Raw genomic sequence first — 16,700 nt, 5'->3', positions numbered from 1 at the left:
GTGGTAATGATGATGAGAATGATCATGAAAATCATAAGAGAGCAGCTACCTGACATTTATTGAGCACTTACTGTATGCTGGGCAACATGCTTACACCTATTAGCTGTAACACAATAATTATATTATTGCCCCATTTGACAGATGAAGAAAGTGAATTTAGAGGTTAGGCTTGCCCAGTGTCACACAGCTGGAAGTAGCAGAGTTAGCATTCTAGCTCACATTTGCCTAATTTCAGAGCCTGAGTTCTAAATTATGAGGCTTACCACTAATTATTGGGGAGGGAAAGGATAGTATTTATGATGCTGAGAAGGAAAGTTCCTGAGTGGTACCAGGAATGACCTGGAAGAGTGAAAAGCCTTAAGAGGGATTGGACCATCCAGTGAGCATAGGGGATTGTGTAGATCAGGTGAAAATTGGACCTGCTTCTTCGACCCACAAGAGAAAGTGCAGGGCAGAGAAGAAACCTCAAGGAACGGAGTTGAGCTTTGAAAGGAGAAGTTGGCTACAGGTGCTGGAGAGGGCTGATGGAATGTAGATGGGGCAGAGGTTGAGATCCTGGCCCTCCCATGTCACACACCCTAAATTGAGGCCACATGGCTGTCAGTGAAAACAAACCCAGGTGCTGGTTTCAATAAAAGGTGGGACTAGGACACAAAGAAGGGTAGGGAGGGCAGAGAACAGCTAAGGTCTGAACAGCTCTGCAAAGTAGGTACATGGCTCCCAGGATTATCAGACACATTTTTCACATGGGAAGACAGAATTTTCAAGATGTTAAGTGACTGTTCTAAATCATTCAGCTGAGACTTTCAGTCCCCATATTTGGGATATTTGATGTAGAGTTATACAGGTTTGGCTACAGAAGGCATGACTCGGGCAGAGAGAATTAGAGGAGCCAGGAAGAGGGCAGAATAGGCACAGCCTCTAAACCAGCAACCGTGCTCACAGCAGCCCAGAAGCCCAGGGGGAGAACATGTGTGTTCAAGGTGGTTGCATGTTCATGGTAATAATTACACTAATACCCAATAACAGAGAGGTTACCTTGTGGTTATGAGCCTGGGCTCTGGAGCCAGCCTGCCTCAAGTCCTACCTCTGCATCTTCTCGCTATTTATGTTCTGTCAGATTGTTTTCCCCCTCTGGGCCCCAGTTGTCTCTCGTGCAAAATTAGAATAATAATTATACCTCATAGGATGTTGTAAGAGTTTATTAAGCATGTAGAGCAGGAGTCAGAAACCTTTTCTATTAAGGACTCAATAGTAAATGTTTTTGGCATTTATGGCCATATAGCATCAGTCATGACTACTTAACTCTGCCATAAGTTGGTAGAAAATTCAGGCATTTAAAAAATCTGTTTGCCATAGGAAATTTGCAGAAGCCCACAGCAGGCAAATGTCTCTTGATTTATAAATGAAATTGTATAAAATAGTAGCCATAGAAAGTAGACTTCTGATTCCAAATTATCAGCAAAGTCATGCAGAAAACAGGCAACTTTTTAAAAAATATAAGGTTTTAGTCTGTGTAAAGGTGATTATAAGAGGAATATTCCTTCTACAGGTCTGCTTAGCTTTCTCCTAACCACTGCTTTTGATTTATCCAGTTCATCATCTTTTTTTTAAATAGAAAATATAATTTGGCAGCCGGGCACAGTGGCTCACGCCTGTAGTCCCAGCACTTTGGGAGGCCGAGGCGGGCGGATCACGAGGTCAGGAGATTGAGACCATTCTGGCTAACACGGTGAAACCCCATCTCTACTAAAAATACAAAACAACAACAACAACAACAACAAAAATAGCCGGGCGTGGTGGCGGGCACCTGTATTCCCAGCTACTCAGGAGGCTGAGGCAGGAGAATGGTGTGAACCTGGGAGGCGGAGCTTGCAGTGAGCAGAGATCGTGCCACAGCACTCCAGCCTGAGCGACCGAGCTAGACTCTGTCTCAAAAAAAAAAAAAAAATACATATATATATATATATAAATATATATATATATATATATATAATTTGCCAACTTGCAGCCCATGGTTAAATAAGTATCACCAGAAAGTCTGAAAATGTATTTTCCATTCATAGAAAAAAGGATTAAGCTGACTTAGAAATGTTTTATGTTGACAGTATCACTTAAAGGAGATATACTTCATTCTTAATGTGAGAAGTGTATCTTGGAATCATTTCTGGTAAAGAATTCTCTTGCCCTTTCCCCAAATTAAAAAGAGGAATAAAAGCAAATGAAGTACAAAAGCCTTAAATTTCAGTGAATAGACAGCTGTGCTCTCTATTCGGGCTTTGATGGTGGGATGAGGGTGAATCCATTGTACCCCAAATTATGTAAGCTTCAGAAGCATTTGCACTACCTGAAGTCCCAGAAATGTAGATGGCATGCATTTAATGGGGCTGACCTTGGTAAATATAGGTTTGTGATTGGGAGGATGGTTTTGTGACACAACTTCTCCAAAAGCAAAGTGACATCTGAGTAATGATATACTTTGTGTGTAGTTTACAGGGAATGGAGACTTTTTTGTTTTATTCTTTTAAAGGGAATCTGGAAACCACGTCTAATTTCAATCTAATGAAACACCTCCTAATGCCAGGGGTTTCTCAGGTCAGTTTACTAAGAGAGGCATATCATGCCCATCTTATACCGGATGTCCTATGTACAAAACACTATCTATATTACACTCACCTACTAGATTTCTTTTATTAGCTTTGACCCTGGTGATGTTAATGGTATTCTCGTGACTCTTTTTTATCTGTGGGACATTAATGTGTTAAGGGTTAGTTAGCTCCCACTGCGTGCAACAGAGAGAGGTAGGGAGAGAATACTGAGATATCAGTTCATACATCTCTATACATGTGAGTGTAATGGGGATTTAGGCTTTTCTATTCTGTTTTAGAAACTGTAAATCAAACCAGATCAAAAGATGGTTTTTGACCAGAATTTATGAATTTCCTAGTGAGTGTTGACACAGCACTGAAATTTAAGGAGCAGATATATCTTCTTGAAATTCAGGAAGCTCACATGAATTCCTAATGAAAAACAAACAGCTTTTCCAGCAAAAAAAAAAAAATGACTTGGGTTTCTCTGTGATGTTAATTGTACCAAGTTCTGATTATGTGTTTCAAATCACAGTAAAAATCGAGGAAAGAGGATTTTTTTTTTTAAGTTTGCTTGTCCAGGAATTGAGACGTGGGATTTCAGGAGTTCTGGCCCAAACACGTGCCTCAGAAAATGGGGTAGACAAGTGCACAAGCATCCGCATGTGAGGATCCGCATGCGAAGATGCACGTGAAGACCACAGCTTCCTTTCCGGTGCTCACCATGTGAGTGCATCATTTTTCAACAGTAGTTCAGTTCAGCCTTTCTTAGATAATAGCCTTGCAAGTGAACGGACAAGCAAAGTCAGTTGCTGAGAAATAACGCTTCCGAGCTTACGCATCCAAATGTTTAGGATACACCTGAGATGTCTCTCTTACTGAATAGAAACAACATCCCTGGAAGCTCTAGACTTCTGAGGCACCCCAGCTTTCCCTGGTGAGTATATTAACCTTTTCCTTTCTTGACATGCTGTGGAATCAGCTGGAATGCTCATTTCATTGTAGCCACTGGACAAAAATGCAGCTTGCCCTGGTCACAGCAGTAATGACAGATAAAGTATGGGAGTTTGTCTAAGAGGGGGTGAGCCCTAATGGTTGAAAGGTTGACAGCTTTCAGAATGTTTGCCACCTCTCTTTAAAAGCAGCTCCACCAGAGCAGTTTGGCAAATGTAAAAACAAAACAGTTATACCGCTTGCAGCTCTAGGATTTTAAATCACAAACAAATTCTATATTTTATTCAACCATCCGGTAGATCAATGAGAAGTAAAGCATCCTAACTGAAGGTGAGAAAGTCGTGTGTGTAAAGTTTATTGTCGGGATCTCTTTATGTGGTTATGTTCTGCTAATAGGCAAATTCATTTAATTTTTACATGGTTTCCCCAGATGAGCTGTTTACATAGTTGCTTGTTCTTCCCTTCCCTTGTCTTCCCTGCTTCTCTGACCATTACCATCTAGACCTAGCAAATAGACTTTAGTGTACCAATGTGCCAAACGCATTTCATTTGCACGAGCCGTGACTCATTGTCAGTCACCTGGAGCCTAGGGGGCTTTCTGCATTAAGAAATCTTTTACTCCTAATAATGCTGTTTTCTGGATCATGAATGAGGCTCAGCCATGATCTCATTATTATTAGCCATGATCTGCTAAATACAGAAATATCTGTGTTCTAATATCTCCATCTCTACAAAATTAATCTGATGCTGATGCAAAGGGATCCATCTGCCGAACATTTCCATCCCATGAATATGGGAAAAGGGGCAGATACAATTGAGTATGCACAGGTGCATTTAAACATTTAAACAACCCTTTGAATGATGAGTAGGTTGAGTATTTCTCAATGGAGCAAAATGTGTCTGACATGCCATTGAGCAGGTATATTTAAATGATTTCCCAGTTCTTCCACCACATATACAGTGGTGCATATTTTCTTATGGAAGGTCTTGTTTCTCCATCTCTATATTGTGCTCCAGAGCTTTTGCCCCCAAACACACCCTTGTATAGTTGGGGGATGAGGAGCACTCAGCCTCGAGGTTGAATTCTGTCCCTTATTCAGCTCACTCTCTCTTTCCTGGCCTCTGTTTCTTCATCAGTAAAATGGGGACAGTAATAATGGTAAGTCATAAGATGCTTGCTTGTAACAGTCAAATTTGGCAGATTTGTGAATATTGTCCAGCATAGCTTTTGGCACATAAAAGGAGCTCTTCAAAAATGTTTTTCTTCTCTTGAGGGTTTTCAGGGAAAAGGTTTTGAAGAAAAAGATTTCAAGCCTTATTGGATTAAAGTCATGTTCGTACCTACAGATTGTTGGTTCTCTTGAGAGCAGGCACTGTCTGGTGCAGACTCTGGGAGATGTCCCCTGCAGAAACCTAAGTTTTAACATAACCCATGCTAATTACATCATGTCAGTGACAGTGGGCATGGCAGAGCTGCTCCCGCCCTTGACAGAAAATAGTGTATGTGATTTGTAAATGAACTGGGTGCTCACATGTTCTCTGGGAATGTAAATATTGACTCTAAGGAAGAACTAAGATAATTTTGTGGTGAGATAGTTTCTAGTTGTTTAGGCTTTCATTTTGCTTTGTTTTAATTGCACACACATTGAAACTATATTCCAGCCTTGGCCAAACTTCAGTCATTCAGATACCACCATCCGTCCTTCTACTATCCATGTTGTTATTTAATATTTTTATTTAAATCCCCTCTTTTAAAGTGTAAACTTATTTTAAAAGCAAACCGTCTCTTTCTTACATAAATAGGAAACAAGTATCACATGCAGTAACTAGAAGGTGGCCTTGATGTGCAGTGAAAAACAACATCTTCAAATCAACTGAAGGCCCCAAGGCCTGAAACCCATGTGCAAGAGGGAGATTAGCAAGTGTGTGAGAGGCGTTTAAGACACTTTCACACCAAACAGAGAGGTTCTCCTTAATATAGACTCCTGAGACAAGTTTGGAAGGTTTTCTTGTTTGGATTCTTGTGTCAACATATTTTGTAGATTAGACCTCATTTAATGTCATAATCTCATCTTTTATTAATATCATTGTCATTGAGGGGTTTTGTTACCCCTTTCCATAAAATGGCACCGGAAACAAAAGAAAATAAAATTCTACACATTGTTGGGCCAAACTGTGAAACTGTGTTTAAAACAAAACAAAACCCACAGTTTTCAGTAACTCTTTCTCAGTTAAGCCTTCAGGTTGAGAACAACATTGTCAACCGGGCATAATATTAATTCCAAACCCACTGAAAGGCATCAGCCAGAGAAAGGTTGTGACAACCCCCGCCATCCCACTAATTGTGGTTAATTGTGTCTGCCTGGGTGTTCCAGTTGCTTGGTGTGCCTGGGGTCTTATTGAGGGTAGGAACTGTGTCTCAACACTACTGTAGCATTTCTCTTGAATTCTTAGCCTAGTAAGATGCATATGGTCAATTCCATCAGTAGTTCTTGGGTAAACTTGAAGCCTCCCACAGCTTGCCAAACAGAGCAGACACATGTCCTTGGAAGCACTTGTGATCCCTTTGCGTAGGCTGTCAAACAGTGCAGCTCTGGGCTGTTCCTGGCTTGCAGGGTTAATGTCGAAACTCATAGGCTTAAGAGAGTCCATGATTAAGAGGTTATTGTAAAGCTTACACAGCATATTTAGTTAATTACAGTTCTTCGTTTACCCTATCCTGCCATTTGCATTTGCAAGGAATAGAGGGAGCCTGCTGTGTTTGTCTTGGAATGGATTCTCCAAAAGCTTAGAGACCTACTTCTCCCCTTTCCTTATCAGGTCCTCTGGGTCCCAGCCCCTGACCCAGGGAGCGGGACTGAACAGGAAAAAGAGGAGGAAGGGGAGTTTGCTCATTCACATTTCTGTGTCTGAGTGGCTGTGTCTCTTGCTGCAAAAAGGCCAGTGAAGGATGAGTCATCTAGTTTATCCACTTTTGCCTATATATCTGTTTTGTTGGAGTAGATACCATAACTTGAGAGTATACCGTAATTTATTCTGGGGAGAGTTGTTAATGATAAAGAAAATTTAGTTTTTCAAACAATATTTTTGAATCTTGCCGTGATACTTAGACCTTAGAAGAAACTTATCACACTGTACAAAAATTAGGACATTTAAGATTCATATTTAGTACTTTGTTTTTTAAATTATCTCCCTGCTGACTTTCCAGATATGCTCCTGGATTTTTTTTTTTTTTCACATACCCAAGCAGCTTTCCCTCCATGGTATAGAGCTAGCCAAAGATTTTATTTGCATTACATAAACATAACTGGTTATACTACAGAGGGCTATTTTTGGCAACAGAATTTCTGTATTTGATTTTTTCAGTCCTAAAGAAAAAAAGCATATATTAAAGATATAAACTTTTTTAATGTAAAAATTGTGCATTTTCATTTTATAGAAAATACAGGAAAATATGTGACAAAGTGAAATTCTATACCCCAAAGATAATCAGTTAAGATTTTGGTGTGTTTTTTCTTTTTATGCATAGAAAAAAATTGAGGTCATACAATTTAACTCTTTGAGTTTTTGTATTTTTGCTTCTCACTCTTGTCTGCAAGACATAAGTTGAAGTAAATGGTATTTAATGTTCTAAAATCACTGATTACAGAGTTAAGTGATTTTAAATAATGTTTTAAAATTTGATTAAATTGCATACCTTTTGAATCATAACAACATAGTCTCCAATATCTTTAAATATTTTTTCAGAAATTTAATGTTAGTCATAAGACATAAGACACAACCTTTAAATAGTGAATGGCAGAATGGCAGAAAATTGCCCATGAGATTAATTGGTTAAGAGTGCTGAGATAAGTTCCAGCTTTGTAATTACTTTTCTGTTATTTACGGCCATTAGTTTGATTACATAGTTTGTAATATGAGGCCTTGGATTTAAAGTATATCATTGTTAACCTAAAATGGGAATAAAGAATAACCACATGCTCAATTTTATTGCCACACAGCAATGAAAAATTCATATCATAAGATGAGAAATAGTCACAGAAATCCAACTTAAAACTAGTGATCAGGTTCCAAGCGAAGATATTTCAGATTTTATTAGCTTGAAGCAGCTGTTGTCTCTAATATGACACACCCCACAGAAATGGAATCGGTCTTATAAAGAATACTTGTGTTTTTTCTTTTTTAAAGCAGCTGGCTTCCCATCATTGAGCTGTTTTTGAGTTCAGGAACTCCAGCTCTTGGCCTTTTCCTTGTGAGAAGGAAGGCTGAGGCTCTGGAGATTTTTCCCTGTGCAGCTGCTGGGAGGACAGGGTGAAAGGGGAAAGAGCCTTTGACCAAGTTCTGTGCAGGATCTGGGCACAGTGGTGGGGGGATTGGGAAAGAAGGATGGATAAACCCTCCCTGCATCTATGGGCACCAGCCTTGCTGCTGGGCGTCTCATTGTCATAAACTCTCAGTAATAGGAGGGACAGGACAGGGGACAGTCCCAGGGGCATGTGGGAGGGGCTGGAAAGAGGAAAACAGGCCGATTCCAAGGGGCAGCTGCCAGGAGGGAAGGCTGCTCCTCAGTCAGGTTCAGGGTTCCAGCGTGGAATTCCAGGAGGAGTACTTGAATCGCAGCCTGCAGCATTCTTGAAAGAGACAGGTGGGGAAGACCCTCGGGCTGGAACGTACTGGAGTTCCTGGCTTGCTGCAGTTGACTTGCTGCCTGATCTCTGGTGTTCTTCAAAGAGCTGCTCAGATGTCATTCTTCAGGTCTGCCTTTGATTCCCGGCATGAAATCATCTCCGTGCACTGGGTGGTTGTCCCTCCCACAGCTTCTAGTTATGTATTAGCATGATTATTTGAGTAATATTTTCCTCCCCATATTTTATCCAACATTCTATCCCCAGCACCAGGCCCTGTACCTGGCATCCTGAAGTCCACCGTAAAAATTCATCAAAGGAAAAGATGACCTTTTAAAGGTCATTTTACTTCTCTTTGCTTTATTTAGCTTTCTGAAATCTTTTGATAAAAATACATGTGAAAATTTTGGTAGCTCTTTTTTGGGTGAGATAGCAGTATGTTTTCCAACAGGAAAAGGACAAATTACTATTTGTATTATTGTATATTTATTATATTTCAATATAATTATTATAAAATAATTTGCTGTTTTATATAACTTTTATATCCTTAGTTTCTGAAACCATTTTTGGAAAAAAAATCTTAACTTTCTATTTAAATATTTTTCTCAAATGAAAAACTTTCATAGATTATGATTATTACTTATTAAATATGAGATTTTCTTGATGTTTAAGCCACTAGAAAAATTTCAAAGAGGAAAGAGTGTGTTGGCAATTATTATGTTCATTTTATGATGAAGATATTGAAAGTTAAGAGGATTTCTCAGTCAGTGGTGAATTGAGGAAAGAAAATTGGGAGGTGGGGAGCATTTCTAGGAATTTTCTCTTATGAATCCTTAAGCATATTTTGTAATTATTGCCTTTTCTGAATCACCCTCTTCAGTGATTAGCACAGTACTCTGCATGTATTAAGTACTGGAGTTACAATTGAATTTATGTGTGTAAGAACAATAAGGATGTGGAAGGAAGAGGTATTTCCAGCTATAGATAGTCTTGTGTTTAAGCCTATTCTTTTTATTTTTCTACATTTTAAATAGCTGATTTCAATTCAGAAATAGAAAACCAAGGTTACCATTGACTTTCCTTTCACCTCTCCAAAGTTCAAATCCTGAACTTCGATCTTTTCCTAGAGTTTTCTCTTCTCCTGCTGTTAAATTCACTGGGTATATTTTCTGTCAGTGTTACCTCCCCAAAGTATAGGACTTGGTACACATGCCGTTGATTGAGACTCAAGCAATGTGGAATTGGAGGTCATCATACTGGAGCAAGCCTGAAGACAACCCTTATTTTCCGTAAGGAAAGGGTATACCAAAGAGAATAATACTTTTAACAAAATGTCAGTGGGAAAGTTTTAGTTACTTCATAGAGTTGGATTCTTTCTAAACATCCTGGACTGCAGGAATCTCTGCAAATTAGGATTCTCCCTACAGGTTTGTGGATTCAGAGTTTGGCTCTGCATTTCAATAATCATTGCAGCTGTTTTATTTTGTTGTTTTACTTTGAGAACAAAGGTGTTTCTTCCGAGAGCTTCCCCAGGGCCTCACACTCAAATTTTCTTCCTCGTCCCAAGTGACATGGCAAGTTTTAGTAACTAGTGCTTGTTCTAGGGAAACAAAGTTGTGGCTCCAAAATGTTCCTTAAAAATGTCAGTGATTATGGTATAATCATCCTCTCTGAAAGAAAAAAAAAATTACTGGCTCTGATTCAAAAAATAACAACACATTGGCTATAAATCCCCTAATTGCCTCTGAAAAGCAAAAACAGACATGTTTAATTTTTCTATCCCCCCTGCAATTTATCTGCTTTGTCTGGTGATTAAAATAGGCGACAGCCAGTCAGGCCTGTTGGAATCTGGTCCCTTCCCTGCCACTGAGGGCTTGGGCTCAGACCTTATCATGTGGAAAAATGTAAGAGAAAAATCTAATTGTTATTAGACATACTCTCCAAAAGTCACCTAGAACAGAATTGTTCTGGTTCACCCATTTGGCATGATGTAAAAGCAGCATGTTTTAAGAATCTGGTAGTTTGATCATCATGGACAGGAGCTTCTCGTAACTCATTTTACCGATAAATTACCAAGACACTGAGAATATTTGTGTGAAAGAGCATAGTCACTGCCAGTGAATGTGGATGAAAATTGTGGAATTTGGCTTATTTTTTTTCTCTTACCTTTATGTCTTGGAGACCTTTCTAAGTTGGGATATGGAAGTCTTTACCTCAGTTTTGAAAACTGCAGTGTGACAGTCCATGGTATAGATATTTATTTCCTTGGCCATTTCCCTTTGAATGTACGTTATGGTTTGTTTCTGATTTTTCACTGTTGCAAACAACGCTGTGGACCATGCTTCTGTGAAGAGTGATGATGATGATGATGTCGATGACGATGATGACAGCAGCAAGCGGACACTTACAGAGCACTTATCTGTGTCTGGCCTTGTTCTCATCTTGGGGTGTGTGTGTGTGTGTGTGTGTGTGTGTCTTAACAATCCTGTGAGATATTCTTATATACCTTCTTATTCTCTTTTTATATTTGAGTAAAATGAGGCGCAGAGAAATTTTGTGACTTGGCCAATGTCACACCTCGTAAGCTGCATACTGGATTTGAATCCAGGTGGAACCTCATGGGTATATATAAGATTGAAAAAATACACGTTCCCCTTCACCAGGCCTTTCTTCTGACCTAAGTGGTGGCCATTCTCCACATCAGCCCTTGGCCCTCTATTCTCCATCTCAGGCTGCATATAACCTTCACTCAGCAGCTCTGTGCTGGTCATGCCCAGATATCCAGGCCTCATGGGCCTCTACTTTGTACCTCCAGCTGCCAGTGAGATAGTTGTATACAGTTGTCAGTTTCTTCCTTCCAGCCCCATTCTTTCTCATTCTTGTTTCCATGAGTCCTTATGCCCGTTGTGGCTCTGGCCAGCATGAACTTCCTGGTCATGTGTGTGCCATGCGTATTCCGGCATCTCCTGTCACCCTGTCCATGCCTTCCTCACCTATCCAGATGCCGCCACTACTTTGCCAGAGCTGAAGTAGGGATAAGGTACTCCCTGTCACCTTGGCCTACTCCTCCAGCCTGTATTGACATTTCTCCCTGCGTGTTCTGAATTCTTAAGGATATAAACTTTGACATTAGAGGGCTTGAGTTCAAATACTGCGTCTGGGCTACTTTGCTTTGCTGACCTTTAGTTTCCTTGTCTCTGAAATGGGGATAATAGTTCTTTTTTTTTTTTTTTTAGATGGAGTCTTACTCTGTCACACCCAGGCTGGAGTGCAATGGCGCCATCTCGGCTCACTGCAACCTCTGCCTCCCAGGTTCAAGCGATTCTCCTGCCTCAGCCTCCCGAGTAGCTGGGATTACAGGCATGTGCCACCACGCCCGGCTAATTTTTTGTATTTTTTAGTAGAGATGGGGTTTCACCATGTTGGTCAGGCTGGTCTTGAACTCCTGACCTCAGGTGATCCACCCGCCTCGGCCTCCCAAAGTGCTGGGATTACAGGCGTGAGCCACCACACCTGGCCGATAATAGGTCTTACCTCATAGAATCAGGAGGAATAAAAGATCATTGTGTCAACCGTGTTAATTATCAGAAGCGTAAGCACTATTCTGAACTTGGTGCATGACCTTCCCATCTTGGTGCATTTTTACAGGCTTTTTCTGAAGTTAAGACATGTCCGCTTACCTTGAGTCAAACATGAAATGTTTTACATTTTCAAAACACTTTCCCTTCCTTATAGTCTCTACCTTAACCTTTAATTATTCCATTTTATATGTTAGCTTTCTCTCTTTCAATTATCTGGACTAGAGTCACCTGATACTCCTCTCCTCACCAGGGAATCAGCCACCGTGGTGAGTACGTAGTAGGTTGTGTTTATTATTGTGTGATCCTTAGTGAGTCTCAAATAGGCTGAAGCTGCATGATGAGTCATCACACTGAGCAACTGTGCTCGGTAGGACTGTGTTGTTTATACTCTAATAGAAATATTTACCTTCCTTCTGAAGATCTGTTTTCCAAATACCTATTTGGGTATCTCAAATCCTAAACAGTGTTTATTAATCATACTTCTTCCAAGGACTAGCACCTGTTCTTCTTGGGCAAATAATCCGTAAGCATACATCTAGATAGGTCCAGTTAGAATTCGCTAACATAAATAGCGATGCCTTGTCAGTAATGTTTTAATCACATTTCTCTTATGTTCTCCAGAATCTAGTTGATAAGAATGACTGTTCTTTTGAAAGCTACTGTGGACACAGACACTCACATGCACAAAACCCTCATATACACCATAAACATATGTTCTTTGTATTTTGTATTTCTTCCAGAGAAGAAAACACCCTAATTTTACAGGGTCATGAGGAATGAATGAGATAATTGTGTAAACTCCTCAGTGAATCTGCTGCTTAGTCCAGTTATTATCCATTTAAAGTTAATCATGAAGACACTTCATGAAGGAGAAAGTTTTGAGTGGTGAGAAAGTTACTAGGGTAGAAGTATAATAGTGATTATGTATATAATGCTATCTCCCAGGGACTGTTCTAAGGTGTTTGGGTACACACACACACACACACACACACACACACACACACACACACTCCTTTAATTCCCACATGAAACCTAAGAGGCAACATTTAGGTGGGGAAACTGAGGTACTGAGATGAGTAACTGGGAGGATAGAAGATGAGGACTTGGGAAGGAGTGAGAAAAGGAATGTGCCCCAGGTGATTGGAGTGTTTCGCTTTGTAGTGCTGACCCTAAACTCAGGACTGTCCACAAAGAAGGAAAGGCAGTGAAGGGGGATGGAAGGTCATAGGCATCAGTCACTTGGACAGGCATGGGTATTTCAGCTCAGCCACTGCCTAGCAGTGTGGCATTGAGAATTACTGACCTTCTCCAGACCTCAGGCTTTTCACAGGTACAACAGGGGAAGGATAATGGCCTTTGTGTTGCTATGAAAAATAAATAAAATCACATGCAGGTATAAACATAGGCTTAGTCTACTGCTTCAAGAAGGTAGCATCTCAAAAATATGACCCTTTAGCACTTTTAGGATTTTCTCTGTAGGCTTCTAATATTAGAAGTGGGGAAATAATTATATGTTTCTTTTTTTCCTTTTTTTTTTTTTTTTTTTTTTTTTTTTGAGACAGGGTCTCACTCTGTTGCCCAGGCTGGAGTGCAGTGGTGCAATCACAGTTCGCTGCAGCCTTGACGTCCCAGGCTCAGATGATTCTCCCCCATTAGCCTCCCAAATAGCTGGGACCACAGGCACATGCCAATGCCACCATGCCCAGCTAATTTTTTTATTTTTTGTAGAGAGGTCTCACTGTGTGGCCTAGGCCAGTCTCAAACTCCTGGGCTCAAGCGATCCTCCCATGTCAGCCTCCCAAAGTGCTGGGATTACAGGTGTGAGTCGCCACACCTGGCCTCCGTAAGTTTCAAATGATGCCAAAGGAACATTAAACAATGATAGCCATTACTTTCATTTGACAGAGCTGATGATTTTTTGCTACATTGACTTTTCTTGGTTCCCTCCTTTTTTTCTTTCTATACCAAAGTATTTCAAAGCTCATCCAAGACAGTGTATCATTTTCCCCTACAGACTGCAGTAGCCACCTCTCAAAAAAATACATTTTCTTAATAAGCCACAACAGGTGTGACAAAATTAAACCTAAATTTAAAATTGGCAATATTACACCCTTGGCCCTGCACATACAGGGATGTTTAGCTGGTTTACTTGTTCCAAGTGATCTTGTTTCACTCAAATTTAAATGAATGACATCACACTTTTTACAATTTCAAACACAAGGTGTTCCTTGAAAGCATCCAGCGTTATTCTGCACTGTTCAGTTTTAGCTAGTTTTCTTTCTGATAACTCTCATTATAAACATTTAAAAGAAAAAGAACATTTTGCAACATTCTGCTTCTCCAGGGCAGAGACACTTCAGAGTATTGCTGTCTGTATGACCCTTGTTCCAACAAATCTGCTGATTCCTGAAACAGCGTGTTTTTGTTTTGTTTTGGTTGTGCTTCCGTTTCAGTTTATTCATCCTTTCCTTACCCTGATCATTGGCACTTCTATTTCTTTATAATTCACAAACCTGATATTAGACCAGGACATCTTTGGGTAGACGTCACCATATATAGGTGTGCCTTCATTTTTTAGAAACCAGCATTTAATCAATAATAGTAAGTTGCTTTGGGGTAACTACTTGCAGTTATTGGCATTGTCTGCTGCTGTGAGATTTGGCTTGAAGCTGCACAGGGCAGGTCTGCTTACAACAGTGGTTTTCAATTTTGCCTTTGCAGTCAAATCAGGTGGGGGGGCTTTTAAATAAAGACTGATTCCTGGGCCCTGCCTTAGGGATTTCTGGTTTAATTGGTCTAGGGTAAGACCAGGTATTGATTGTTTTTAAAAACAACTCTCCAGGTGATTATAATGTGCAGCCAGGATTGAGAACCAGTGCCTTAGAGTGTCCATTCTCAAACTTGAACGTGAAGCAGAATCACCTAAAGGGCCTGTTAAAACGCAGGCCACTGGGCCACACCCCAGAATTTCTGGTTCATTAGGTCTGGGGGTTGAGGGGTGGTGGCGAGACTTTGCATTTCTAACCAGTTCCCGGATGATTCAGCTGTTGCTAGTTCTGGGAACCCACTTTGAAAACCACTGGCCTACGGAGATCTTTCCAGTAGCTTTATAAGATTTTATAACAAGAAAAAAGACAGGATTTCCTGTGCTTTTAAGTAAAACAACTGCTTAAGGCACAAATATTAAAATATTATGCTTCCCAGTTCATAGGCAAGTTGGACCATACCCTCTGTTTGCTGAGCCAACATCTGCACTAACAGGCAGCCAGGGCCCAGGATCTGAAAGGACATGGATTAGAGGCAGGTGAGAAGTTGGTTTTTTAAATAAAAAATGCTACAAGGACCTATAGAATTGTTACTAAGGTTAGCAAATTACCTATGGATTGTACAGCTCTACTGAGATATGTAGCTTAAGATGTGAATAATTCCCTGGGCAGCATGAAATATGGCACAGAAGTACGAAGGTGACTCAAACAAACATGGTACTTGATCCCCTAAAGAGGGCAGTTTAACAGTAGAATGTACTGTCTGTGATGAGACATATCCATTTCTTATTTAAATTCATACCCTAAATTTCTCTTTCTCCGATTCTTGGGACTTCTAGTTCCATTTCCTTTTCCAAACCCTTCTCTCCGTCTTTGAGTGAAAAACCCTTTATGAAATGTTTGGCAACAAAGGATGCCACCTTTGCCAGTTACCAGGAGTGTACTTGCTGCATCATCGTCCATTTGTCCTCACCTGAGTTTATAGAAGTGTGAACTTGTATAAGCAGCTGTTCTGTGTCCAAAGACTTGGGATTTGGGCTTGCAGGGTTGGACTTTGAACCTAAGCCTGCAGCAGACAGGGCAGCTTGATTCACTCTTCCTGCCATGCAACTTCTCTCGAGTAAAGTGCCCTTTGCTAGCTGACAGAGAAGAAAAGAGCCTATTCTATCCATTTGACAGACCGCTAATGAATAGTAATCATGAAAATTGAAGTCGTGCACTGCCACTGCATTCACCATTGTTATATTAGCAATTCCTGGACTTCATGAACAGAGCACTCGTTATTCTGCAATTAAATGAAAAATAATGGCATCGCTTAGCTATAAGGAAGGAAACGTTCAAGTGCAGCCTCTGTATAATTAAGCTTAATATTATTATCAACAGAAAGTGATTGTAGTTGTGTTCAGAGGCGAGAAGAGATATGCCACCAACCATTTGACCTATCAAAAGAAAATGGCTTTTGTGATGTTTGATGTTCTTCCTAACAACCAGCTTTGTGCCTTGCATGGGGCAGGTGCCATGTTCTGCACCATTTTCTCTCTATTCCAGCTGTTTTAAAGTTCTTTCTCATCAGTTCTCATGACTGCCTTTGTAACACTTGTCTGTTTTCCATTTTTCCTTATGTCTTCCCCAGCATCTGTTCTGCTTTTTGTTTTATCTTTTTCTTTCTTTAGCGACAATCTATTTTCTTGACTCAGACACACTGGCTTTCTGACATATAAAATTAAAACAATCCATTTAATTTTTAACTAAAACAGGTGTTGAGTGATTGACCCTATCAAGCAGCTCCCTGCAGAAACCTCATTTACTACTAGCTTCTTTATTGCCCCCTCATAATTCATTAGCTTAATAAATGCTTGTGTGAAAAGGCAGAGGCCAAGATTACCAATCTTACAATATGGATGTCTGCCCACTCCCTCTCCAGCCCACATCCCAGGGAAGTCAACTAGGTTGAGCTCTCCGCAAGACAGTCGAAGCTCCAGGGTGTGTGCTTCAAAAAGCCTCAAATTAGTGAGTGCTCTAAAGCAGGATCCCTCCTTTGCTTCAGCATACAGAGTGTTCACCTCTTAGGGACATGCTGCCTGCATCCCCTTTAGTGGAATCTGGGGAAATAAAACATCTGTATCTTCTGCTTCGTAACTCCCAGCAGCCAGCAAAATATTCAATATTTTGGAGCTGGTTACAAGA

The 16,700-nt window shown here is 40.3% G+C and overlaps 1 protein-coding gene across 4 annotated transcripts in view; it reads left to right on the top strand.

The window, feature by feature from the left end:
- PDZRN3 (PDZ domain containing ring finger 3) overlaps positions 1-16,700 on the top strand; it is a 243,734-nt gene that overhangs the window by 60,374 nt on the left and 166,660 nt on the right. The window contains exon 1 of one of the 4 annotated variants that reach the window (XM_034956901.3): positions 3,326-3,525. The exons of the other annotated variants lie outside the window; for them this stretch is intronic. The gene's annotated coding sequence lies outside the window, so the exon portion shown is untranslated. Of the gene's footprint in view, positions 1-3,325; positions 3,526-16,700 lie in introns of those variants that run through there. 4 annotated transcript variants of the gene reach the window in all.

Source organism: Pan paniscus, chromosome 2, assembly GCF_029289425.2.
Source record: "Pan paniscus chromosome 2, NHGRI_mPanPan1-v2.0_pri, whole genome shotgun sequence".
Taxonomy (NCBI): domain Eukaryota; kingdom Metazoa; phylum Chordata; class Mammalia; order Primates; family Hominidae; genus Pan; species Pan paniscus.
The sequence above is the reverse complement of the archived record's forward strand: the minus strand, read 5'-3'. Positions and strand labels throughout refer to the sequence as shown.